Source organism: Photinus pyralis, unplaced genomic scaffold (assembly GCF_008802855.1).
Source record: "Photinus pyralis isolate 1611_PpyrPB1 unplaced genomic scaffold, Ppyr1.3 Ppyr1.4_LG3a, whole genome shotgun sequence".
Classification (NCBI taxonomy): domain Eukaryota; kingdom Metazoa; phylum Arthropoda; class Insecta; order Coleoptera; family Lampyridae; genus Photinus; species Photinus pyralis.
This window is the reverse complement of record NW_022170509.1, coordinates 8,514,541-8,542,454: the sequence shown is the minus strand read 5'-3', so window position 1 is coordinate 8,542,454 and position 27,914 is coordinate 8,514,541. Positions and strand designations below refer to the sequence as shown.

General features: G+C 34.5%; 1 long non-coding RNA gene across 1 annotated transcript; it reads left to right on the top strand.

The window, feature by feature from the left end:
• Nucleotides 1-1,088: 1,088 nt before the first annotated feature.
• Nucleotides 1,089-27,258, top strand: LOC116166210. Its single transcript, XR_004144291.1, has 4 exons — nucleotides 1,089-1,265; nucleotides 22,421-22,710; nucleotides 24,938-25,489; nucleotides 26,626-27,258. It is a non-coding gene; the product is annotated as an uncharacterized LOC116166210 (long non-coding RNA).
• The last annotated feature ends 656 nt before the right edge of the window (nucleotides 27,259-27,914 follow it).

The window sequence follows — 27,914 nt, the reverse complement described above, 5'->3', positions numbered from 1 at the left end:
TGTTTGGTTCGGATGTGCGAGATCCATTTTTTACCCGAATGCAATATACCTGCATTACCTTACTAATGTGCGGGTGGTAAAAATCGTACATTGACTTTAAAGAAAAGGTCTTCCAGCTTTATGAGTAGACACTATAAAGTGAAACCTATGCTCTCAATATAGGCAGTGTATATTTTAAAGAATCCTTTATTGAATTAATAATGCATTTTTAGCGCATTTCCACAAAAATATAAAAAAATGCGCTATTGTGATTGTGGCCACTTTGTCCGTCCGTCCGGACATTCGTTGGGACGCTACTAGTTCTTCATCTTAAGAGCTATTCTTCTACTATTTGGTTCGTTATGGTGTCGAGGCTTGCACCAAGGAAGGAATTTTTCTGCGTTTATTGCTAAAAAAGTTATTTTGAAAAAACCAAAAAACCATTTTTTACATGTTCCATATTTTTACACTTTTGCCTTTTATTAACGATCCTAGAGATCGTTTATAATTTTGTATTGCTGTCTGTCGTCCGTCTGGGAGAGAGCAGTAATCTGTCATTTCAAAAAAAGAAATACTCAAGACTGAGTTGTTTCAGTATGTAAGCCGAAATAGCTCAGTTGGGAGAGCGTTAGACTGAAGATCTAAAGGTCCCCGGTTCAATCCCGGGTTTCGGCACTTCCTTTTTTATCCATTTCAAAACAAACTACTTCAAAAAGACTTATCAAAATGTAACCGTAATGTTTTTGAAATTGAGAGCTGGGCTTCCAATCAACGGATATTTACGAATATAAATCGACATCATTACTATTTTTCAAAATCATTTTCCTTTACAATTTCCCGAAAATCAAGAATTGCATAACGATCTGGATAATCGCTAATAATCCTAACCTTTTTCAAATTTAATTTAGTGCGATACCAATGGGTACCGTAATTTTTTTAAACGTCAGCACGTCTGCGAGCAAACTCGCTACTCAGCAAATTGCGTAGTTGTCTTGGCTACTTTATGCCGTAATTAAACAGTCTAGTGCGTAGTGTGGCGTGGCAGCCATAAGTGATATTGTTGTTCAATGTTCAAGTTCAAGATTACCTACTGTGTTTTTTATTTTCACTTTTTTGTTGGCAAAAGGTCAGAAACTTTCGTTATAGTTTACCAATTGACTAACCTAAGGTACCGATTTTTATGGAGCGCTTATTGTGATTCGCATCAGGGCCGTCGAGAAAGGGGGGGCAAACGGGGCAAAATGCTTCGGGCCCCAACCCCCGTACCGCACCGTTGTACTTGATTGGTATAGTATCCAGTTTTGTTACCATAAATCCAAAATTACATAACTGCCTAAGGTGGAAATCGATAGGGCCTGTATCATTCAAAAAAGTTGGGGTTTTCCAGGAGGAATGGGCAATATTTTGTGGAATTAAAGTAAAGGTTATATTTAAAGAGGACAAATTTAAGAAGGGTGGTGAAGTGCATTAACGTATAAGGTGGAATTTTTGAACCTTTGATGCAGTCACACTGATCCAAAACAACTCAGTTGTTACCCCAAGCTGACTACAGTTGGCTAGATACAATTGATTTATTGCCACCTTGTCAAAACTAAGTAAATAAAATGCTAATTGTTGGCTTCGAAACGGTTGAGAATAAAAATATAGTTATTAGTGTGTTTGTCTTCAAATAACCTCTACTTGAATTTCACAAAATGCTGCCCATTCCTCCTGGAACACCCTGTATAGTTTTAGATGACTTCCTGTAATCAAAATACATCTAATACATTGATGGTTCTGAAATCGAGGTTGAGATACTGCTGTTCAACTTCAATTAAGGTTTGATACCCTATAAACTATTTGGGGTAGTTTTTCATTCATCCCATAACCTACCAGTTTTTATATCAATTCAGTCTTCCATTCGCAATACACATTTCTATATTTTTCTTTGGTTTGGACGATTCATCTGACATTGAAAAGGTGCTTACTTATTATAATCCCAAGTATATAAAAGGACGAAAAATACGAATTATCCACCCTTAAGAGCTCCACAAACTCGCACAAATGCTGTAATGAAAGGACTAAACAAACTCTGTTGAAATAATTATAAGAGATGAACGTTTTTGTCGGAAACATAGGAAAACACTTATTAAATAAATGACCTAGATACTTTTATGCGTAGATTTTACTTGCAAGGGACCACGGAATATATTTTCACTTTGTATATTTATTTAGAGAGACGAAAGGAAACTCACAATTTTAATGTCGCAATAAAATGGGGAAATCAATAACTTATTGAATTGGTTGAATGTTTCTGATTAACTCGATGAAGCAAGATAAATGAGATAAATGATGGCTGTCAAACAGCCTACAGATTTCTGTACGATTTATAGAAGGAATAAACTTATATTGTTCCTTTAATTCACCATTAAGACAGAAACATATGGAGGACCGTTCTGGAGAATTACCAATTACTCTACGTCCTTACATAAAACAATATTTCGCACCCTTACACAAATAACGAACACTTTAGCATTCTTGTAAACGTCGTTTTCGAAATTTTATTACTTGCGAGGAAATTACGCGAGAATTTCTGCATATATTCGATACATACACAACAATCTGGATCTTTGTATTTTGGAAAAAAGCTTAGCTAACAAGATATCTTGCGAAAACCTTTTTTTTTTGTCTTTTGATCCGAAACATTAGTGGGTTCTGCAATTTAATTAAAAAGAGCTTTTTCTTAAAATTAATACTGTGAGTTATTCAATAAGCTTAATGTATCCAATTTTATACGGTTTCCGGCTGTGCCGTAAGATAGCCCATGTTATTTTTTCATGTTTCATTTTCTTAATACATTTTTTTTTAATCTGTGCAAAATTTGCTCAGTTTCAGTGTAGAATCCATTCTTGAACACCAAAAAGGGTGGAATTTAAAAAATAAAGTGAGAACTACGAAATTTATACGCCGTAAAAATTTGTTGGACCATCTTTGCAGGTAAAACATATCCCAAATATTTTTTTACAAAATGCAGTGTAACCCTCGAAGTATATTTTCCAAAACCATCGGAAAATTCGAATAAATTAGAAACCGTTCGACTCAGGTTTATGGTTCCCCATATCAAATATCAAAATAAATAGAACTAAACTAAAATCTCGATTAAAATAAGGAAGTATGGGCCAACTTTCGAGACAACAAATGGTATAAAATTGAAAATCGGGCTAACCATTACCCATATATGCAACTTTTCATTAATCCATTCGCATTAGTTTCCTATATAACAATCAAACCATCTCGTCCTGTGTGGACTATCTTTTCCTCGATTTTTTAATTTAACCGATCAACAAAGGGGCAGTTATCGTAAAATTTAGGTACACTATAAATACCCATACTATTAAAAGTTACAAAATACGTAAGTATTTCTTAAAAACCATTGGAAAATATAAGGAACATTTTTTAAAACTTTTAAATTCCTTTATTGTACCAAAATTTCCTTTGAAATTCCGGAATTTTTTTTATATATTCATATTTATATATTCAGCATCTAGAAATTTAAAACGAAGTTCGAAATACCATTCAAATTTCAAATTGCAACATTTTATTTTAAGTTTTGGAGCATGCAAAATGAAGATGTAGGTACAAACAATCGTTTCAGGCAGATAATTTTTAAAATTCAGTTAAAATTCACCATATTATACAATGTGGAGTATGAAAGTTTGAAGCTGAAATCTAGAACGAATAATATCAAGGTATGGCGATTTTGAGCGATCAAATATCGGTTTGACGACTCTGCGATTTTTAATTTCACCGAAGGTCAAAAATTTCAAAATTTGGACATCTGCGGGTATAAAAAATGTTTCAAATCGCGATTGTGAAGGAAATTTCAATAATGGAGTTCAAAAGCTTCCAATTTTAATAAAGAGAATAAAGGATGCACATTAAAAATCTTTCATTTTTTATAGGTTTTAGCATTTTGAAAATTATATACCTATCTGAACTGCCATTTATAAGTTCAATTTTTAATGTTCAAAAGTTATATTGTGTATGTATTTAAAATTTAATTATTTTTTGTAATTTTTGCTTTTTACACCGTAATATTTCCTTAATAAATCATAATTTTTTCGTTTATTAAAGCAGGGATCACGAGAAGATGTATTTATAAGGTGAAAATTCAAGAGAAAGGTAAACAGAAAATATATTTTCAGTTCTGAAACGAAATTACAAACTCGTTTCAAACTTTATTTGAAAAGATAAAATTTTTTAGATACCATCAAAATGTTCTTTAAAAAAATGTCGCAGACAACATTTCCACCCTGTATACGTAATTCGGTCAATAACAAAATCCTTTTTACTTTTTCACCGTCTTATCTAAAATCGAGTCTAAACCGAGGTCTAAACTATATCATTTACCAAGAATTCTTAAATTTCCTACGGAATTCCGTGATTATTAATTTAGTGTGGGATTGCTCAGTTATTTTTCCAGATTTTTGAAATGTGTTTTTTTTTAAATGTGACCGAAAAAACTTGAAATGCCAAATTTTGTTTTCATTTTAGTTAGCTTAAAAAGTCGGAAATGGACGGTTCCTGTTAGTATTTTTTCTAGGAGAATCTGAATTTGTTCAGAATTTGCATAGCACGCTAGGTGTAGAAGCTATAGGCTACTACTTTCTTATTTTTTAGGGACGCCATATTGGATTTTTACGGAATTAGATAGAAGAAAAGAAAACGAAAAATAAGGATAAAAATTTCAAAATCAGAAGTTTTGCATTCTGTTCACCCACGGTTAACTCGATCTCTTTTAGAGTCTTTTTTTTTGTTCTCTCACATTCCGTAAAAATCCAATGTGGGGCCCAAAAGAAGTAAAAATAAAAACGCCCAGGAAACTCAAAATTGACATATCGAAAATTTAGTACGATTACAATACTTATTGTATGTAGTCGGAAAGTAAAAATGTATGGAAGATAAATTGTAAAAGCATAAACCTTCAAAAAAAGCAGATACTGCCGTTTTTGTGCAAAATTCCATCATCTATCATTTTCACAAGAAGGTTTTTTGTTATATCTCGTTTGATTTTTACAGTGTTTACAAATTTAGTTACAAATTATGTGCGAAAATTATTCAAAAACGGCTGAAAATAGACATAAGATGAACTCGCGGACTTTGTTTGTAGGTAATTGAGTCCTCTACAATACATTTTTGGTATCTGTTTCGGTTTTCCCTGCGTTTTAAAATAAATGCGCTCGAGCGTGATTTTGACAAAAACACTCCACTAATGGAAGGTGTGATAGATTCAGTCGATTTCTTCCGGTCTCTCTCGACCATAATCTGAATCAGTTTGTGTTTATTAACGAGCTCCTAGCGAGTTTAAAAGTTTGCGGTGTCTGTCCTTCTGTTCGTCCGTTCGTTAGCACGATATCTCGTAAACGAATGGACCGATTACGATGAAATTTTGCAGGTGGATTCTTTATCAAATTTGTAGATCGGAGTTCGTGAATTATTTTATTTATGGAAGCATGATATTTCATACATAACACTGTAAATAAAAGCAAAACTACCACCAGGTTCAAAATTTGGTCTTTCTAATGCTATAGCCATACCCAGGAGCTCATTTTCTATATTTGTTTACACGTTTATTTATACGAAAGATGGGTGTTCATACACCGTTTAGTATTTTACAACTCAAAACATTATTTAATTTAACAAACGACCTAAGGTTACCTTGTGCCAAGGGCTAGGAATGAAGTTAATTGTGTATGATCCAAAATTATTCGTAACAGCTCAAGATAACGCATTTCCATTGCTGATCTGCTAAGTAGGTATGTGAATCTTCTGTGACGGTTTAAACGTACCAAATTAAATATTTATATATATTTATATGCAAAAAGCAAAAGAAATCCGAATCGACTTTGAAGCGATTCGTAAATCGCACGTAAAAGGGCAAAAAGTGATGAGATTATATTTGAAGTAAATTTCGAAGGGGACGAACAAACATGACAAAAAACGGTTAAATTTGCACTGCAACAGCAAAATAGTAAAATTGAAAAGGATAGACAAAGTATACAGGAACGTGCTATTTTGAAGATGTAAATAGGTAGGAAGTATTGTAAAGTAAACCAACTCCTATCACCGCTAAAGAGAATGTTTCGGACAGCGATGCTTTCCAGAGAATTCGCCTATTACCCTTTGAGAGTCCTTCAATATACCTTTTTTGCCGCATCCGAATTTCAGAGACAATCGTAGAAGTCCCGAAACCACTTTTTTACTGAAAAAAAATGTAATCTGAAAGTAAAAATATTCACCCAGTTTTAAAATTAATAACCGCATTCAAACGTACCATCCCTTATTGATTAAACTTATTTAGAGCATCAGAAATGGGAAAAATTTCAGCGTGTTTTTGCTACTAGCCGACACCTTTTCTTGTTTTGCGAATTGCTCACTTCCGTTAAGGTTTAGATTGCAACACGGAATAGGGTCGAAGGGGTGTATATGTGCTAGTCGAGAGGAATAAGACACGTTCCTTCAATTTAACATTTTTCGGCTAGAGAGCCTGATTACGTGAAGAATACAAATTGTATGCTAATGCAGGTATTATTAGGATACTCCCTGATCATCATTACTTGTTCGATAAATTGTAGTTGTTTTGGGGAGTTATCGTTATATATTCACCCGCATTAATTTTAACACCGAAGAAAAATTGCGGAGATTATAGAGTTAAAAACCCATTACGAAACAAGCCGTATTTCGAAATTTATTATTTCTGTGTAGAAATCTGTTTCCTAAATAAATACATAAAAATGAAACGATCGCAAAGGTTAATTTTAGGCTTCCATTTGTGCGATTTATAATTGCGGAGGAGATACCATTTGAGGTTTACTCTTCCGCAAATTCAAATAAACGCCCCGTACACCGATGTTTCATTTATTCTCTCATCGCCAATTTAAAAGTGCCACTCACAACATCCCACGAGCTGGATAAGTCTTTTCGGAAGCAATCTAGATATACTTACCCACTAAAATTAAGATTTCCTCCCTATTAAAGTGAGACACAAAAGCTATTTAAACATTATTTTTATATTTTAATACACTCGCAAATTTCATTCCTAATTTGGAAAGGTCTCTGAAGAGCTAGTAGCTCCAGAGGGAATTATTTCGGTAACGATAAAAATACGAAAAACTCGATTATGTGCATACTTTAAAAAAGGTATCGAGAAAGTTCAGAAGTTCAAGGACATTAGGCAATTACAAAATGCGAAGTGTAAAATTCATTGGTAAAGAAAAAAGGGTGCGGATCTATGAAAAAGTTCCTGTAATATATTTTTTGAACAGTTTTCACATATTCCATCATTATGATGGATATGTATTTGCTACAACTTTCGAAAAAATTCAAATACGTAGCGCATCCAGAAAACAAGCTTCCCTACTTATTTTCTTTTAAAGTAAAATTAATTAGCCGAGAAAACTGATGTAGCAATTACATGTCGGCTGGACAGGTCCCCAATGGTGTCAGTGGCATTGCAGTAGTGGCCCACAATGGGAGCTCTTATTCTTTCTCCCGCCGATTCCGCGGTTCAATCAGGGATAGAGATCGATCCTTCCGGTTCTGGAATTCGCATTTTGGGATGCTTCTATTTCTTCGTGTTGCAGATTCTTCAAATTTTTCTAATCCTTCCCCTTCTAGCGCCTAGGCCTTAACTACTCCTTTCGTTCGTTCTTTTTGCATACGGTAGCTTATAGCTCTGGCACCTCAACCAAGAAAAATCTTAACGATTAATGTGCGCATACACAGACTGCGCAATGTAAACTTTCTTATTTATAGATTGCACGACAGATGCTGCTAGTAAAGACAAGCATATCGCATATTGTGAAAATCACATGTGCGCAGTATAATGTCATCTTTCATGTTCATGGAGATATTTTTTATGAAAGCTTAACCAAAGACTCTCTAAGAGAGACAAACATATCGCATATTTTAAACATAGTTTTTTTGCTAGCTCCTAAGAACGATTCCCATTTCTGAATCTCTAGGTACTTCCTAATCTTTGGTTTTTCGATTGATTGATTTTAGATTCGTCGGATATTACAGATTGCATTCAGACTCTTTTAGTTTCCTTAGATTGTTTGAACGATCCCATTACTCCGAATGGTTCAAATATATCAGATTATTCTTGTTCCTTGCGTCTCTGCGTTTTGAAATAAATATGCGAACAATCGTGATTTTGGCAAAAAAACTTCCGTAAGGTTTCATCTAGTGGAAGTCTAATAGACTTAACCACGAAATTGATTCACTATTGAGGAAGCAGTTGATACACCTTTATCAGCTGTATAGGAAGTGTGCCTCTATTCATAAGCCTTCAGTTGCGTCTAGACTTAAACTGTACTGTATTGTTTCTATTCTATAGTAAAAAAATCAAACGATAACTTTTTACGTCTCCTGGCCATAAAAGCAGTCTTTGCGGTATGATTACGATTTAAGGATTTCTTGGCAACTAAATAATTGTAACATTTTGGTTTGATCCCAAAAACTTATGCTTTTGGGCAATTTGTGCCAAATCTACTTCATTACACTACGGAGAAAATACAGTGTGTTCGAGAAAATATGCTCAACTCATATCACTTTTATTTATTTATTTATTTAACCAGAAACCATACAGAATAAAAATTCCAATTACATGGCACTGGGGCTCTGAACAAATATTAGGCGAGATTCGAAAAAATGGTTAATTAAAATGTTGTTTGCGACATCACGATCTATCCGACGGTTTTACTTCGAAATCGATGCAACATTTGGTCTGGGACCGAACCCGAACCCGGGCCAGAACTTGGAGAGTAAAACCTGGACCCGGAGATGGTTGGTAAAAGCCGGACCTGGAACCCAACCCGTACCGAGATTTTCTGGGACCCGGACCCGGTGGCGGTCACTTTTGTTGCTGTGTAGCAAGAGACTACTAGCTTGATAGTTTTATTGCTTTCCGACCGTCCGTCCATGTGGCCATAGCTCTTTTTAAAAGCGACCGATTGTTCGAAATTTGAACTGCGGGTTCTAGGGTTTAGGAAAGAAAGCTATTGATTTTCATGTCTCCATCAATAGGGATTCTTGTGGATTGGGAACGGTAAAAATTCAAAGGCGACCTCATACAATTGGATACTTTCTTATAAATATGGAGCGATTTTTGTGAAATTCCACTTCAGCTATAGCGTTCGCCTAAAATAAAACTTAATACGGTAACTACAAAAAGGCATAATGAAAGGATTAATTTCCCTGATTATTAAATGTACCTAATTCGTTTCTACTTATTTCTTCCATCATTTTGAAAATACGGGGTGAACGCATTTGGTGCACAGAAGGAGCCAAATCCAACCCAAAAAAGTAAAGGTTGGAACTTCGCCCCACCAAGTCCGGGGGTCCTGGTTTTACCTAGACCTCAACTTTTGTTTTGAACTACAATGCCTATGTTTTTTTAAGATCTTTAAAGAGAGCAATCACTGTAGGACAATGCAAAAAATGAAGAAATTCGTGATTTTTTTGTATACCCAACAACCATATGCATATTTTATATGTTGTCGTGTAGCAAATTGTGTCTGAAAAAAAAGTTGCCTCCAATTCCGGCCACACCGGAAGTGATACCGAAAGTTTCAATATGCGATCGGATAGATCGTAATGTTACATACAAATTTTTCATAGCTCCAAAAAAACCGACATTTTTACGATTTTTTTTAAGAATTCTGGCAAAATTTCTAAAATAAGCTAAGACGAATTTCTCACAAAATTTGTAAGCTATGCTTGAAGGAAAAGTTGTGAGTTGTGAGATTCCGGAAAATTCCTACCAGAAATTGACTAGAATTCTTAAAGATTCTTAAAGATAACTCAAGATTCTTCATAGGAATGAATGTACGTTTTCGAAAAGATCTTCTAAGAAGAAAATTACAGTTTTTAAAATTACTAAAAACTTTTCCAAAAGAGTTTCGAAAAAGACTGATCTTCTTTTATATGTTTACCAGTATGTATGATGGAAGCTTGTTTAAAGAGAAAAAGTGGAGGATGGTGCACTGGATGGTAGTGCAAAAACACTTGAGTAGAAATATACTTTACTGGTGCACGAATCCTGACATACCTATACGTAAAACTACTGCATACATCAAAGAGAAAAATGACGCACAGAACATTGAAACTGGTTAGTTTGAATAACGAAAATACTATGATATTCCCCAGATTTCTTTAGTGGATAAAATTGTGTTCAATGCAATGCATAATTTATGGTAAAATGCAATTGCATATGTACCTACGACGAATCCCCTCGACGTTCAACTAACCCTTTCTGCCTTGTGGCCTAATTAAAACTAACTATCACACGACGGTAACTAATTGCCATTCAGTGCTTTCCGGTAAAAAGCGGTAGGTAAAGCATTCTCCTTCTTTGGAGATATAAACTTGTGGCAGGCACTTCAAAGCGACCTTTTATAAACTGCTTGCCTAATGCAAAATCAAAGCAGTTTTAGTTCTACAAGGACCGTAATAGGATGCGAATATTTTAAATTCAGACGTATAGATTATCAATTGTGTAACAATCGAAAAATGAATTTGGAAAAAATATATATACAGTGTCCACCGACGAGTTAAGACGATTATTATAATGTGCAAAAACCAATCTAGTTTTAGAGAAAGTTTGTCTACACTTTGTTTCTGGCAATCCAGACAAACCCATCATTTTCAGGTTTTTCGTGAATAAGATCGACTTCTGGCCTAATATGGTTCAACTGTTATATACGGGCTGTTTCACGTAAACTGTTACCTAAAAGTACTTAGACTTCCATTAATAATTTAAATCTGAAAATTTGCATAACAACATAGTTTTTTACGATCACTTTTACCGCAACTTTCTTATTTTAAATAGAAGAGCCTATATTTTATTGCATTTTCGAAATCTACATGAAAATATACGTCATTTGATACCACATTTCCCTATACCCAGCATCAAAGGTTTTCAAGTTATTCAAGATTTTTCAAAAATTTTTATGTTTGACTGCTTTTATTTTGAGGAAAGGCTTCTTAAGAAAATTCAGCATATCGCGGTCACAATTTTAGAAAATCTTAAATAAAACGAAATCATAACAGATCATCGATCAATTATTATATTCCCTAAAATATAATAATTGATCGATGTAGAATTTTTTTTGACGTCTGAAAGTGCAAAAAAATAAAGCAAGTTTGATTTGAAAAAATCAACTTTTTAAGGTTTGAAGTTATTAAACTTAACCATTAATTTTAAAACACCCTGTAAAAGGGCGATCAAAATTTAAATCATTCGCATGTAACATTACTTCAGTATTGTTGATTTTGGAAGACTTTTTGAAATTCAAGTTAACGAAGCCATAGGTACAGGGCGCTAAAGAAAATCAGGCAAACTTTAAAAAGTTTGAAAAATATTGAATAACCTTTTGATATTGGGTATAGGAAAATGTGATATAAAATGACGTAGATTTTCATGCAGATTTCGAAAATGTAATAAAATATAGGGTGTTCTATTTAAAATAAGAAAGTTGCTATCCACATCCAGTAAAACCTGAAGTCAAACGATCATGATATCATTTTACGTTTAAAATACGATTTTTATTCATATATATTAAACCATATAGACTCTACTTTTTACGTTGATAATACGTATGCCGGGTGAATATTTTAAAACCGAACATAGGCAATGAACATGGGAAAAAGGTTTTTTGCAGATATTAACTTAGGGGGTTTGTAATGACACCAATCAAAAGAAGATTTTTTTCTCATCTAATGATATACGAATTAGTTGATTTTCAGGTGTATTTCTCATTATTTTATCAAAAATTCGGCAGTAATTCCAATTAGCAAAATCATGTTAAGCCATGGAAATTTCCTAAAAAATTGAAATAAGTTTTCACACAGACGGAATGGGATGCTCATTAAAATGCACGGAAAACAAATATCGCGTACTAGAGTAAATATTTCCGCTGTAAACTTTGTTTATTATAAATACCTTTTCCTCGGTGAACCGCATTTTACAAAAAAATTAATGCTAGTTGTCATAAACTGATAATTGATTTTTTTTAAATGGCCCTTAAACATAAGTTCATTAGCCGCAGCAGCTCATGTGTTTATTTGGACCTAGTCTAAACCTGTACACCTCTTGAGAAATGATTTCGACGTTTGAATCTGCTTTTTGTCTTACTAGTCATGGCTTAACGTGATTTTGGTAAGTGGAATTTATCGCCGAATTTTTGATAAAATAGTGAGAAATATACCTGAAAATGAACTGATTCGTATATCATTTGACGAGGAAAAACAATCTTCTTTCGATTGATTTCATTATAAACCCTCTAATTAAGTAAACACGGGAAGCAACTATCTACAAAAAACCTTTTTCCCGTGTTAATTCCCTATGTTCGGTTTGGGAATATTCACCCGGTATAAATAACCGTTTTTTAGCATTCGTTTTATAAACGTATATAACACCATTTTAATATACGCATATAAATCGTATATCAATGGGAAATAATAAACGCATAATATTCCTACAAAAACACAGCAACATCTGCCGGACATTTATAAATTATTAATGGAAGTCTAAATATTTTTAGGTAACGGTTTGCGTGAAACAGCCTGTATACAGGGTCATGTCAAAATTCTTTGTTTTCAAAATGTAAAAAAAAAGTTTATCTTTATCAATAAATGGGGCATTCAAAAATAAATAATGAATTGTTTTTCCCAAAGTAGACGGAACTTTTTTTTCTGTTGGCTTTCAGTTAACGTTTTCTAGTAAAAGGTCGTTACAGATTTGTACAAACGGAGGGCCAGGCGTACGGAAACATGTTGTATCTATTACTATAAAAAATATTTTGCAAAGTTTCAGGTCGACAGCACTTACTAGTGAGTAGTAGAACAGACGGACGGACAACAGATTAAAATTTATGTTCTTGAAAGGCATCATGTCGAAGGTCCCAAGTTACAAAACTTATGCGTAAACTTTATTTCAAAACTTACGGCGTATTTAACCGAAAGTGAATGAATTAACCAAGATAAATGTAACGTTTTGGCGTTTCCACTTTGACCAACGTTTACAAATCGCTTTGTTGTGGACATATGCCTTATTATTATAAGAGGCAACTTGAAGTTTAACAATCTTGGTACTAAAAAGTTCTTAAAAGTTGTGTGTCTTAGCGCTCGTAAATTCAAATTTGACAAAGTTTTCTTGTATTATATCAATCTAAGATGGATCTTTCCCGATGAATTCTTATAGTTGATAATAGTAGACTTTATGTTTGCGTTAGATTGTACAATACACTACTTTGGTATTTTCATCAGTTAATTACTGAGATAATTGGCATTGCAACTAACACTTAATAAATCCATATAATACATTAATTCAGTTGGTTCATGCATAAGCAGATAATGAAAGTCAGCCGCACTAATTTCATGTGCATGTTTATTCAGTGAAAAAAGTAGAGTGGACGTAATAGAGCTACCCCTACATTAAACATTAATGTAAAAATAAAACGATCCTTTGTCTAAACGAATGAGTGCTTTTGACATGTAACGTACAGAAGCACTAAATACCAAAAAGTTAATCTAAAAAACTCGAACTAATGAATATTGATATTTCAAATAATTTCAGAATGTGTCAGTAGCGGCCCACGTTGATACAGGCACGTCCATTATACTATTAGCGAAAAAGATACCTTTTCTAATCCCATACCTACGCGCTCAGTTCTACCCCTTCTTGTAGACAACCCCATTTTCTTTCTTACTATAAAGACATATGGGTGCTCTCAGCAACCGGTTACTTAAATTCCACGCCCACAAACATGAAGCCCATTGTATTTATATTTTTAGCCTGTTTATCTTCGCAAATTCGGGGGAACCACGACGCACTGTTTCTGTTACCAACGCCGAAACGGGTGCAAACGTATCGCCCATGATGCGCATGGAATGTAACATGCAAAAAATTGTGACGGAAGGGACCAAGACAATTTTTTTAATAAACCACCCCAAGCAGCATTTTTAGTATTTAACCCGAAACGTAATTACGACCACTTGAGAAACTCAAAAAAAGTGAATGGGGACTGGTGTACAGTTACGTCGTAGCTTCGTCTTTACTTCGTAGTAATGACCAAAATGGGGAACAATTTTATGGTAGCCCCTACTTTTTGCCTACGTGAAGGGAACAATGACGGCGACGGTTCCATAACCTCGCGGTTACGAGTCTTACGACCCAACGACGCCGCGACGTCGCGACTACGCGGCAGTCACTGCGTTAGGTAGAGCATCGTTTACCCATTCTTTTTTCTGTCTTTTTTTCACGGCTGCAAATTACATTTCATTTCATTTACCGACTAGTAAATATGAATGATGGTCAACATGAAATTACTATAACACTATAATTACTTCTTTCACATTTAATCAGGCTTTTTCCCAAAAATCGACTGCACCAAAATTACTCGGGAAAACGCTTTCTCTTATTAATTTTGGTGCTATAGAATCCAAAACAATTCGTACTTTTTCGATCAGACTTCTCAATCAAAAGTTATAGAACCAATTTCGAAAGATAATTCAAAGGGCGGTAACTTTTGAACTAGTAGCCCAATCTTGGAACTGTTTGAAATTATGGATTCTACAGGCCACATTCTATAAGAAAAAATTTTGTCCGGGTCGATCTGAGACAATTTTTTTTGGGGCCTCAAAAAAAGGCAGTGTTTAACCTTCCTTTTTCCCAAAAATCGACTGCACCAAAATTTCTCGGGAAAACACTTTTTCTTATTAATTTTGGTGCGTAGAATCCAAAACAATTCGTACTTTTTCGATCAGACTTCTCAATCAAAATTTATAGACTAGAAACCAATTTCGAAAGAAAATTCAAAGGGCTGTAACTTTTGAACTAGTAGCCCAATCTTGGAACTGTTTTGAAATTATGGATTCTACAGGCCACATTCTATAAGAAAAAATTTTGTCCGGGTCGATCTGAGACATTTTTTTTGGGGGCCTCAAAAAAAGGCAATCGACTGCACCAAAATTTCTCGGGAAAACACTTTTTCTTATTAATTTTGGTGCGAGAATCCAAAACAATTCGTACTTTTTCGATCAGACTTCCCAATCAAAAGTTATAGAACCAATTTCGGAAGAAAATTCAAAGGGCGGTAACTTTTGAACTAGTAGCCCAATCTTGGAACTGTTTGAAATTATGGATTCTACAGGCTACATTCTATAAGAAAATTTTTTTTCCGGGTTGATCTGAGACAATTTTTTTTGGGGCCTCAAAAAAAGGCAGTGTTTAACCTTCCTTTTTCCCAAAAATCGACTGCACCAAAATTTCTCGGGAAAACACTTTTTCTTATTAATTTTGGTGCGTAGAATCCAAAACAATTCGTACTTTTTCGATCAGACTTCTCAATCAAAAGTTATAAACTAGAAACCAATTTCGAAAGAAAATCCAGTGCACGCATGATATCTAATTGATAAAGAGGAATCATAAGGACTTTTGAGCCTTAAATTTAAATTGTGCACATCGGTTCTAATTTTATTATACAAATATGACGTGGAATGAATTTCCCCTGAAAATAATTGTCTTTTACCGCATAAATTATTAGGTTACCCGATAGTAGTCTGATCCAATCGGCCGTCCATCCTTGGTCGCGATTACAGAAAAACTAGCACAATTTTTTCAATTCTGTTATTGCCAACCAATGGTATGGCAATTGAGGATTTTGCATTTCCTATTTTGGCTTCAATGGCGCGATTCCAATTGGATCAAAAGTAAAGGGAAAAAAATTTCCATTGGTATTACTATGGTATTAGTGTGATGTGGATCCGAGAATGACGGTGTTCAACGGAAAATTTTTAATTTCTCGTAAACGAGAAGCGCACAAATTAGCAAAAAATTAGCACAAATATTTTGGCGATGTAACAAAATTCAGGGGTGCTAACTTAAACCAACCTTGAATATAGTCTTTAGTATTTGGAATATGAAAAAGCCCTCTTAGTATAATGTTATAAAATTTAGCAAAACAATTTTTGAACTCTAGAGTGTAATCTAATTCAGATCCCAAACATTTGAGGGAAATAATTTCCAACGTTTCCAGATTTAACTGAAAAGTGTAGGTACTTTTTTCACTCTCAGTCGCGTCTTGGATACAATGTTGAATGTTGCTTTTACATTTTCTATGTAACAGAAACCTGCATCCTTAGTCAATCTGCACCCATGAATTTAAGACGTTGGTGCTTCTGGTTTTTTGTTACCCGGTTGGTAGGTACTTACTACCTACCCTTCTGTATGCATTTACAGTTAATAATAAGCAGAACTGTTTAAGTATTTATTATCATTATCATCATGCACATAATATGTATAATATTATAAATAATAAACTAAATGTAGGCAATAAATTGAGGGTAAAACTCCTCTCTCGCAAATGAGATGGAAATCTGGTCTGTCTTAGTCGGTGACACTGGAATGGACCACGATAATTCCTCTTCAAGGCCAGTTATCACCTTCCCCATTAGTAAAGCACGTTTTCCATTGTGGGAAAAGATACATTCGCACTTTTGATTTGCGTAGTGAGAAAACGCACTAATATCTTCGTCTAGGTTCAGACGTGGGGCGCATGTCAGTTTGAAAACCTTTTGGACAAGCTCCTGGACGTGGCATACTTCTACATCTTGGTAAAAGTCTACCTGTTTTCCGTACGTCTGTTTTATATACTGCCTCCACAATTTCGGATTGTCGATCACCTCCATTCTTCTGACGGTCACCTCCTGCGCAAACAATTTGTCAATTCGTTCCTTCCAATACTTGTATAGCTTTTCCTTGGGGGGCACCTCAAATACTGAGCAGATTTCATAGCCAGAAAATTCCTCCATCTAAAACGATATTAAATAAATAAACTAATATTGAAATTTTAGGATTTTATTACCTTATAAAACAGTAGCAGGAAAAGAACAACCTAGAGCGAACAACAGCCAAGACGAAACTAATTACCGGGGTGTAAGAAATCTTCTTATTGTGTGACGTTTAACGTTTTAATCCGCCAATGAAATTTGAATCAGCATATCCCAGAAGAGGATAGTTGCAAGGAGGGCGGGTTATAGTTACTCGCAAATATCACTACAGACGTTGATAAGAAAACGGTAGAAAACTGATATGTTTTGATTCATCCATGCCGCCATCAAGTCTTCTCGGCCGAGATGCCTCACTATCGCTACTAGATAATTGTTTAATTATTCCGACAGGTCCGTAGCCAGGATAAAGTGGCAGAGATGGAAAACAGTTTTCTAGGTGGGTCAATGCTTTTTCGCAGTGTTAGCATTGCAGTATTTGGTTTGCTTGCATCCGGCGCCTAGGCTTATGTTATCGTCTGCCTGTGTCTGTGTGCAATTATTTTTTTATAGATAAAGATATTCGATAGTCAAATGCTTGTGAAGATGATGGCCCCTTCTAAACAATATTGTTGTATAGATGGGGCCAAACCATGTTTCGTCCCCACCTGGCTATGGGCCTGTATTATACTGTTGTTAAGTTGCACGTGTTAATTTTGCGGATTAAATATTTACGATATATGAAGGAGGAATTAGATTGTTCATTTTTGTAGGGAAGAAAATCTTTACGTCAGCAAACGATTCGTATCCATCTCTAGCTAAATTTTCTAAGTGAAAACAATGAAAAATATGTGCGATAGAGATATCATTTTGTCTTCGTCTTGCGATAAAAGACGCATTTTATCGATATTAAATACTTCCCCGTCAATTGCATTGCGCAAAGTACCCTCTCCCTCAATTTCTGTAGGCATAAATAAGGATCGCATTTTTACAGCAATTAAATCTACAATGACATGGCAAATCATCTCCCATTTCTTATTGCTTACATCAGCATCCACATACCATTCATCTCATTACGAACAAATTTCCATGCAACCGCTGCGATAATCCGGCGACTGCTGACAATGGCATACGCAGTGGCGGCGGAAAGGGAGGGCGGCCGGAGCAATCCAAATTGCTCGTTTTCGATTTTTTTGGGGGATATTTTGAACAAACTTTTGTGCGGTCTGTTAAAAACTAAGCAGGCCCTTAATAAGGGACTATTTTTACATAACGATAATTTTTGATACTTTTTCGATCTTCCCACAAATAACTGAGCTTTATTGCATTTTTGGACTTTTGGACTGCTACGTTCGCAAAAGGCATATGTCAAAATTGACATCGTTGAAACTTTGAAAAGTAAGTACGAAAAGTGCCAACCGCCTCTTTCTATCTCTTTTAGTTTTCAAAATATCGCCGAAAAACATCGAAGACAAGCAATTTGGAACAACTTGTACGTATCTGTTTTCATGGTGCCTACCAAGCACTGTTAATTTGGTAGCGACTTGTAGAAGAGGGGGGGGGAGTATGAGGGCGCAATTTTGGTTGGCCGCCCCGGGCACCAGCGGTAACTACTCCGCCATACGACGACAAATTTTGAGGGAGAACTCAATGAAAACGTACCTATTTGTGTTAAACTTGAGAAATAACGTGCTAAAAACGTTCATTTTTTTTGTAAATTTTGTAAATGTCTGGATACTTGGTTTCTCTACACCTATCTGCTCTTCAAACCCATCTGGCGACCTTTAAGGGCTAATAATAATACCTCAAATTCCTTAATCATAGAGTCTTTAAAACTCTTTAGCCAGATAGGATCCAAGTGAGTATAGGGGCCTCTAAGATCGTTGTAGAGTTTTCAACATTTTTAAGACCTTTTAAAAGAGTCTCAGTGGGTCTCCAAAACGGTTTCCAGGGATCTCTAGATACTCTAAGGAAATCTCTACGGGTTTTGAGGGTCTTCAATTGGAGTTTCAGTGTTTCGGAGTAAACTTCAAAAGCCTTTAATACGCTTTAAAACGTTTCTCTTGAACAGCCTTTAAGAGATTTTATGGATCCTCAAAAGCTTTTAAAAATGATCCCTAAAAGTCCTAACCATTTTCCAAGAGACTCCATTGAGACTTTCTCCATTCTTTAAAACCCGAGCTTTGGAGGACTTGTGTGGGTGTTTGAGAGCAATTACCTGAAAAGGTTTTGTAGAATCCTTTAGGATCTTTAAAACCTTCAAAAATACTTTAGAAACTTTAAGGGTCAAACTTTAATGGAATTCCTTAGTATTTGATGGTTTTTAAGGGTTTTCAAGTATCCAAGGGGTCTTTAGTTCATAGACCTTTCGTCTTTAAGAACCTTTCAAAACATCTAGTTGTCAAGAGCTTTCGAAACTTTGCAAAACCTTTAACGCCCTTAACAAAGTCCTATAGTGTCTCTTTACTGGCTTTTAGGAGGAGCACTTATAAGCGGAGAGCTGGCTACAGAAAAAAGTGACTTATCGCTACATGGCTGATTTTTTGTGTAAAAGTATCCTGATACATAGTAAAGTGGAAAAAATCGTTTCTGCCAGGGAGGTCCCGTGGCTTAAAGTTGGGAAGAGTGGTCAAATATGTCAAATTTGAATAAAACTGCTGATTTTCCGACTACATTTATCTCTGGCGCTTTTATTTTGAACCCGACACAAAAAATGGATGAAACTTTTGTGTACAGTTTATCAAGGCAAATCTTTTTTGTATGTAACATTTTTAGTTATGGTACCTTACTTTTCGAAAAATGTGCAAATTAAAAAAAATTATAAAAAAAATGGTTTAATTTTTCAATTTAGAATTACTAAAAAGCTAAGAAACACAAAAAAACTGTAATCAACTTTTTTGTAGGGTTTTGTATGCCGCATTGGCCAGTGTGTGCAAAAATGATTATAAAAATTTTTTTGTTATGGTCTATGATCTATGGCCTAAACCGATTTTGATGAAATTTGGAATGTTTCCAGGATTGCATGTGAAATCGCAAACGACCTCTTTTGGTTTCGGTCCGTTACCATTTTCAGGGTTTTTGAAGGTGTTAAAAGTTTAAAGTTCATCTTCTGGCTAATGTAGCACAAGAAACTACAAAAAAATCCATAACAATTTTTTTGAGTAATTACCTTAGTTCTTGAAGAAATTTTAAATTGAACAATATTACACTATTCATTTCATAATATATTGTAACATATTATATTTTTATTAGAATTTTACATATTTGACCAGCCCTCCCAACCTTAATCCACGGGATCTCGCTGGCAGACATGATTTTCTCTACTTCACTATGTATCAGAATACTTTACATAAAAAATCGGTCATCTTTCTTATGGGTCTTTAAGAAATTTAAAAGTATAATAGTGGCGGATACTCTCAAAAATTCTGTAAGAGGTTTCTGGTTTGTTTTAGGGTTTTTAAAGTCCGTGTCCCTGTTTTGAGATTCTTCTTCTGTTAGCTTGGGAAGTATCCCCAAGAGATTTCATTGAGCACATTTGAGCCATTTACGAACTTTAATGGTCTTCAAGAGACAGTAAACGCCTTCAAGGAGCTTTCGGAACCGAGAGGACTCCGAGGGGTAAACCATTGAGCAAAAATGTGTACACAAGAATTTCAAAAGTGTAAAAGAATTCCAAAATTCAACAAAAATTTCATCAGATTTCGAAATCTGCAAAATAATTCTATTGAACTCCCAAAAATTCGGTTAATTTCCAAAGAATTCCATTGTGGCGCAATAATTTAGTTGATTTTAAGTCAAGCTTTTAGAACCGTGTGAATGCTATCATCATGGCATCGAGCGGTGAATGCTTAATATTTCTATATCGTAACTCATCTCTTAGTTGGTATTCTCAATTTTATACCTTAAGTCTACTGCTCACAAGCCAAACATTAAGGACTTATGAATCTGAAATCCATTCAATTAAACCTCTTTGAAACTAATAACATCTTTCACTCAACAAGCGAACATATCTTCGGCTTCGAGGGCTGCGCCGCCTCGCATAGTCATCTTGTTTACTTTTCGGGAAAATAATAAGTATCTAAGTGCCTACTTAAATGCGTAAATGTATTATATGATGAGAATACAATCTTTTATCATTGAATTGATATGCAATTTATCAGGTTATCTTTATTAATTCGATTTTTTAAAGCAGTTATTTTTGTTTTATTATTTTCCCGAAAACTAAACGAGATAGGGTGGTAGCACTTATTAGTAAAGTTATAACAAATATGTCGTAAATTCCAAAAATCTAATAAAAAAAAGGGTATTCCATTTAGAAGAATGAAGTTAGTTAGCGCCACCTGCCGTTAACGCATTTAATGTAAATACCTTTTATCACAAAATATATGGCCCTAGCTTACATTTAAAACAAAGTTTTTAGAATGTTAAAATCTGAATTAGTTTTCGAAATATCGCTGTCCCACTCTTCACTGAACACCCCGTATACTAATATTTGGCGTGGGCAAATGAATAGGGCAAAGCTTCTCTTGAAATTTGTATAAGATAGGTATTATCGTTTGGGAACTAAATCAAAAGGAATATGCAGTACCTATTATCTAAGATACCTACACAAGCAAAATGTTCTTCGATTACAAAGTTGGGCACGGTAATTCGAATTTGACAAACTTTCTTAGTAACTATTTATAGGTACACCAACCTGAGCAATATATTCCACTGCTTAATTTTATAAAGTTTATAATAATGGGTGTAAAATTTGGAGGGAATGTGACGATCAATATAGCTTTGGTCTGGTACGTTGAATAGTACTATTACTCATAATGATTGTCGTAAGGAGAGAAGTGAATTTCATTAATAAACTGCGGCGAAACGGCAGATGAGATGGAATTGATCGGTTCTTCCGCTAACATAAAATGACTCGACTAAATGTTTGCGTTATTGTCATTTGTAACTGATCCAAGCGCCAGAATAGATATTAATTAGTCCTAAACCCAGTTGATTGCTTTTGTTCACGGATAGACAACTAATTAAATCAGACCTCAAATGGAACAGTTAATTAATTTCCTGTATAATTAAATGACCTCCCATGAGGTAACTTTGGCGATGCAGTAATAGTGCTGGCAGGACGTATAGTGTACTTGATCGAGATATCACTTGCAATACTAAACATGAACTCAGAATGTTATTACTTATTACAGTCATCAAAGGGTCCCAGTTAGATGTGCGGTCTACCACAAGGTATCTGGTTCGATATGCGGTCTACCATAGCTGCTCCAATTATACGGTCTCTATTGTGTATCCAAAGTTGTTTACTATGATATGGTTTTGAGATTTTTTTTATATCTCTTGTAAATGTTAAGATCGTGTCCAATACGTGATTCAATAAGCGATCTACACCCAAAATTGTTTATTCATTATAGTTAATTTGTTATACTTAAAAATAGTCCATTTCTAGGTTAAATTGCACACTATTCCGCATAGGGTTCCCTACAACGCCCTCGTAATTAAGTACTTTCACTGGAGTAGGTACCATATTAATAACAAATTCTTCGGCAAATTAATTAATTGTTTTTGAAATTGTGTAATAAAGACCCATTTTTGTATAAAATGATTCATCTGATTTCGTTGCCCGCAGGAATGGAGGGATTGCTGTGCGCTGTGGAATATGCTGGGTTGTGTCATCGATGTGGTGCAGAAATGCAAGAAAAAGGGAAAAGAGACCGTGGTTGAGAATACAGGCCAGTTTACCGTTGGCCAAGAAAAGGGTGTCAGACCACCAATATTTTTGTGTCGAAAGAAGAGGGAAGACATACAAAGGGAGGTTGATGTTTGGTTCATCGCTTCAGGCTGATGAATTGGAACACCATTAGATTACGCGCATCCAAAAAATTAATCATCAACAATGTTATGTGACCCATCAAACAGGTGCGCATACCTAGGAATTGAAAGATCCTGGTTAGACGCCAAAGTGAAAATTTACAAAAAAATGAGTGGTGTTCCAACGCACACTTTGCAATCTCATTTAGATTATCTCGCATGGAAAGTGTTGCCAAAAAACGCAGACGATCAGTTTATTGCCTTACTGTATGTACAAGGTGGGTACTTTCTTATGGAACACCCTTTATTTTAAGAGATATAAAAAATAGAACTAGATGTCAGGAGCTCAGTTTTAAAGAGAAAATCATTGGCATAAACAGAATTTGACTATCTTTAACCCTTTGGCCGGTGGGGGGTGTTTCTCGAATTTAGGCGATTTCTTTAATGCGCTATAACTTTCTTATTACAAGTATTCAAGATAATTGATTTTATCAAAATCTTTCTTATGGCACTTTTTTATGTAGAATCCATCGCGATTCACAGTTTAGTTTTGATAGTTTTTCCTATACGATTAAACTACATTTTTTCATATGGGCCTATATATTTTGGAGTTTTTGAAAAGAGCGTAAAATTTCCTAAATTTTGATGTATCACTTGTTATATTTATATTGCATGTTGTTTCCAATATTGCTTTTTCTACATTAAAATATTTGTACTGCGAACATCTAGGTTTCCATGGCGAACAAAATACGGCAGAATTGTTTAAAATGATAATTTCTTGGGCATTTAAAAATTTGTATTAATTACAAATATTTTTAATTTCAAATAACACACCAAATACAAAGGACGTGAAGACTCATATGAAAGAAACAAATAAGTAATATAATATATAGGGTAGTCCATATGAAAAAATGTAGTTCAGGGTCGTATTACAAAAACCCCCCGTATAAAAACTGTATATCTACATATGTATAAGAAAGATTTTGCCAAAATCAATTATCAAAGTTATGAAGCATTAAAAAATTGACTAAATTCAAGAAACGCCCCCTAGCGGCCAAACGATTAGAAGGAGCTGAATTCTATTTGCGCCAGTGATTTTCTTTTTAAAATTGAGCCTCAGATACTTAGGTTCATTTTTTTCCCTCTTAAAATAAAGAGCGTTTCCATAAGAAAGTGTCCAATTTGGACCACCCTGTACAAAATACTTAAACATAATAATTAAAATGTATTAATGACGGTAGTTCGTGCATTTGATATCATAAGTGAAATAAAAAATTCTTCAAAAGTTAAAAGGAGATGGATGGATTACCTACCTATTTTAAGCGGCCAACGTAACGTTTCCATGCTTTAGAATTTACGACCTTATTGTTGTTAGGTAGAAAAGTTACGTTAAGTATCCATCTATCTCTTTTTGACTTTTGAAACTTTTTCATTTCGCTTTATGAAACAATTGTACATACGGTTTTGGACAGAATTAATGTTCCTCGATTATCTCAACTCAAGTGTAGCACATAATTAATCTACCAGCCCTCCTGTGAGTTTTGAGCTTCTTTTCAAAATGACGAAAGTCTCTAAAATCGAAATGAAATTGAACTAAATCATGGAGGAACTGACATATTTGTACTTTTTCTAAAGTTGACGTATCTAAGGGGGGAGATTACTTCTGTCCACGATTGTACGTACAAATCTCCACCTTTAAAGGTTAATCCTAAACAAGTCGATTGCTTAATTACCACCAACTGTATCTAACGGAACAAATATTATTTTTTGGAAAAATATATAATTGCTTTTCTATCCTTGGAAATATTAATTAATTGTGTTTTGACATAGAACCTCTATTGGGCAAACACATTATTCTTCATAGCAATTAATTACAAATTCTCTGATTATTGAGGTAAAGTTACTTACTAGAAGTTGGTTACGACGAGGCGTTGGGCTACTAAACCACGTTGGACATACAGAGGCTGGTCGACTTACCTAAAAAAAATAGACATAAATTAATTTTGTAATAATCCATAAGGAGCAAAAACCGAAATCAAAGAATAGCTGGGTCATTTCAAGCACAGTCGACATCTTGATTGGTTGATGTGGTGAAAAGAGATTTCTTTCACTAACACCTGCCAATCATGTCAGTCTCCACGGTTTTAATAATATATATAAAATATTAGTTTAGTGTTTAGTCTATTTAAACGCACCCTATGTAGTAGGTACTCGACCAAACGAAGCTTATGACTAATTGACGAAGAACTAAATGCATGAGTGGGTTCTCAGTAGAAAGGCAATCCCATATTATAATTTATTAAATATCCTTTACTATACTTCATTTTCTTTTCAGAACAATGTGCCGCTTACAATCAGTTCCGGTTCAAGAAGTTGCCTGCTGATGGAGCTAGAGACACAAAGACTTTCTGATACAGTGAGCAGAGTGATACAAGGAACAAACTCGGAATGGGATCACACAACCTATGGACCGGAGGCAGGCGCTAATCTTTGGAAAATATACTGAGCGGATATGAGGAATAAATTAAAGTACTCCAAATTTGAATACTAGAATGACCCACTATGGTGAACGATAAAGAGCAGCTGTCCTAAAAAAGTCCAGAAAAGAGGAAGCGAGCTTAGATATAACCGCTACTGCGATGCTGTTGACAGGACAGCAGTGATTGGAGCCTGCACATTTTCTTGGAACACCCTCAAAACAATTATTGCAATGCCATTATCACTAAATAACCGGCCAGCTCCTAGGCCATAACACGAGGAAGTTTTTTCAGAGAACACCATTTTGATAACTGAGAAGTTATTTTCAAGCACAGTAGATATAAGTATCCCAACGGTTGTATTTAAAGCGGGTCAGGTGCTTCTATAGTCAGTGATCTGCCTAGTATAGGTACATGATTTTAGTTATATAATTATTTTATGTAGTTATTCCCGATTTGTCTTTCATACCTAGGAGGTCTTTTGAAAGAAAATTTAAGAGATACCTCTTGTATATGGAAGATAATTGGGAAATTTAACATCATTTGTAGCTAATTTACTGGAACATTATCTAACGCGGTTACATTTTTATCTACTTTCTTTTATCTATGTGTCATATTAACTTCATTATTAACTGATTCTTCTGGAAAAACGCTACAATGGATGATAACCTATTGGCAAATTCAAGGTTTTCAACCCATAAGCAACACAACATACACCTAAGTAATATCTAGGACAAATAACGGTACATGATTTTTATCATCATAATGGAGTATGTAAAGTTGCCTATTCTTAAATCGAGTGTTCAAAAGAAAATTGTGAACAAAATACTACTTTTCCTATCTACACCAAACTAGTAAATCGGGTAATTATGGGAGACTTAAAGTGTTGTTAGCTGCCTATCATCAACACTTAATTTTCGCGTTCCCGAGGTAAATTTTTAAGTCGTTTGAACCAAAAATTTGAATGTTAATGCTATACATACTGACTGACTGATTCAAAGTCGAGGGCCACCATGGGGACCTCGGGAACTGTAAGAGATAGGTATATAACTATATAGTTTAAATTTGGCAAAGTGGCGTATTTTGATGCATAACAAAATGCAGTTTTGAAACTGAACAAAATCCGACTACTTTCGGAGATATCCGGAAAAAAAAGAAATTTTGCAAAATCGTTTTTATTTTTTACTGAAGTTATTTAAACAATTTTTTCAAAATAAATGACACATTATTATGGCCACTTTTTGCCCTCTACAAGATGATAGTTTTAAATTTTAAATCCGAAGTTTCGTCACCGGTTAACCATCATCAACTTGAAGTAATTTTTACTTTTTCTGTTCTCGCATTAACGTTGATGAAGTAGCAAATGAATTTATTGGTCGACTACCAAAATATCGCAAAAAAAATCGGCGTCATAGTTTAATTGTGAACAATGAACATAGGTACCATGTAACTTTCATTGTGTTACAACCAAAAAGGAAGAGCTCAAAATTTGTGTTACGTAATATGCAACGTCTATTGTATAATGACGCATCACCTCTTGTTCCAGATGAAACTACCCAACTTAGAGCAAGGAATCTGTAAAATGGCTATATGCAAGATACCTACATGGAATTGGAAAAGTGCGGCTGGAGCATATTTGTACGCAAATATTACACCCCCAAATGCACCTCCAGAAAATATAGTTGAGCAAGTGCGTGATCATGATCAGATCGCAGATCAGTCTCACACCTTTGAGTTCCATTACAGCCAAGAAAAATCGAAGAGGTGTTATTTAACTGCAGATTTGAATATTAAGTTGATGCACTATGAAGAACGATGCTTTGAGCGTATCCCTCTAGAGGTGAAAAAACCTCTACATTTAATACTCCACGTGACAAAACCACTAAATTTCAGGGTACTTTTATCTATTATGCTATATTTTTACGCACTTAAAAAATAGTTTATTGAATTTAATTAATCCTAGTAGAAATGTTACTATCTGCAATTTGTTATGTTTTTTTTTTGTTATTTTGTATGTGTTTGTATTTTAGAGTTATTATCAATTACTTATAGTTATACTTACTAACCTGGAGATTTGTTATGAATTTAGATATAACATTTTAATTTGTGGCTATTTTATGCATGATTATGTTGTTGTTATAGTTATAGGAGGGGTGGTAGACCGCCTATTTGACGAACTCTTCCAATTGTTAGCCTGGGCTATCAATAAATATTTCATTAGGTCGTTGATATTACGTTAATCTAATTATAATTTCTTTTTTTTGTATCATTTTCTTTGTACAGTGTGGTTTAAATTCGTGGCTTCAATTAGACACTTTTAAAAAATCTTTGGAAATAACTGACATATCATTGAAAACTGGAAATGTCAAATTTGGTTTTCATTTTGTCTAGCTTAAACGGTCGGAAAAGGACGTTAACGCTTTCTATGGGCACGGAGAATCTGAATCTATTATCAGAATTTCAATAGAACGCTAGATGTAGAAGCTTGCTTATTTCTTATGGATGCCATATTGGATTTTTACGAAATCCGATAGAGGCTAAAAAAAGAAATTAATTTGAATGCACCGCCATCATATCCATGTTCATTGAGCAACATCTAGTTACCTGTGAATGTTTTGGTGAGAAATGAATGTAAAACATCTGAATTTTACATTTTTCTGGTAAATTTACGTAAAAAGTGTGACACGTCATTATTTTTCTTTTTTGTCCTCTCATTCCGTTAAAATCGAATATGGCGTTCTTAGGGAATAAGAAGAGTATCCTGTCGCTTCTGCATATAACATGTTAAATGGAAATTCTGATAATTCAGATTCAGATTCTCCGAAAAAAAAGTGC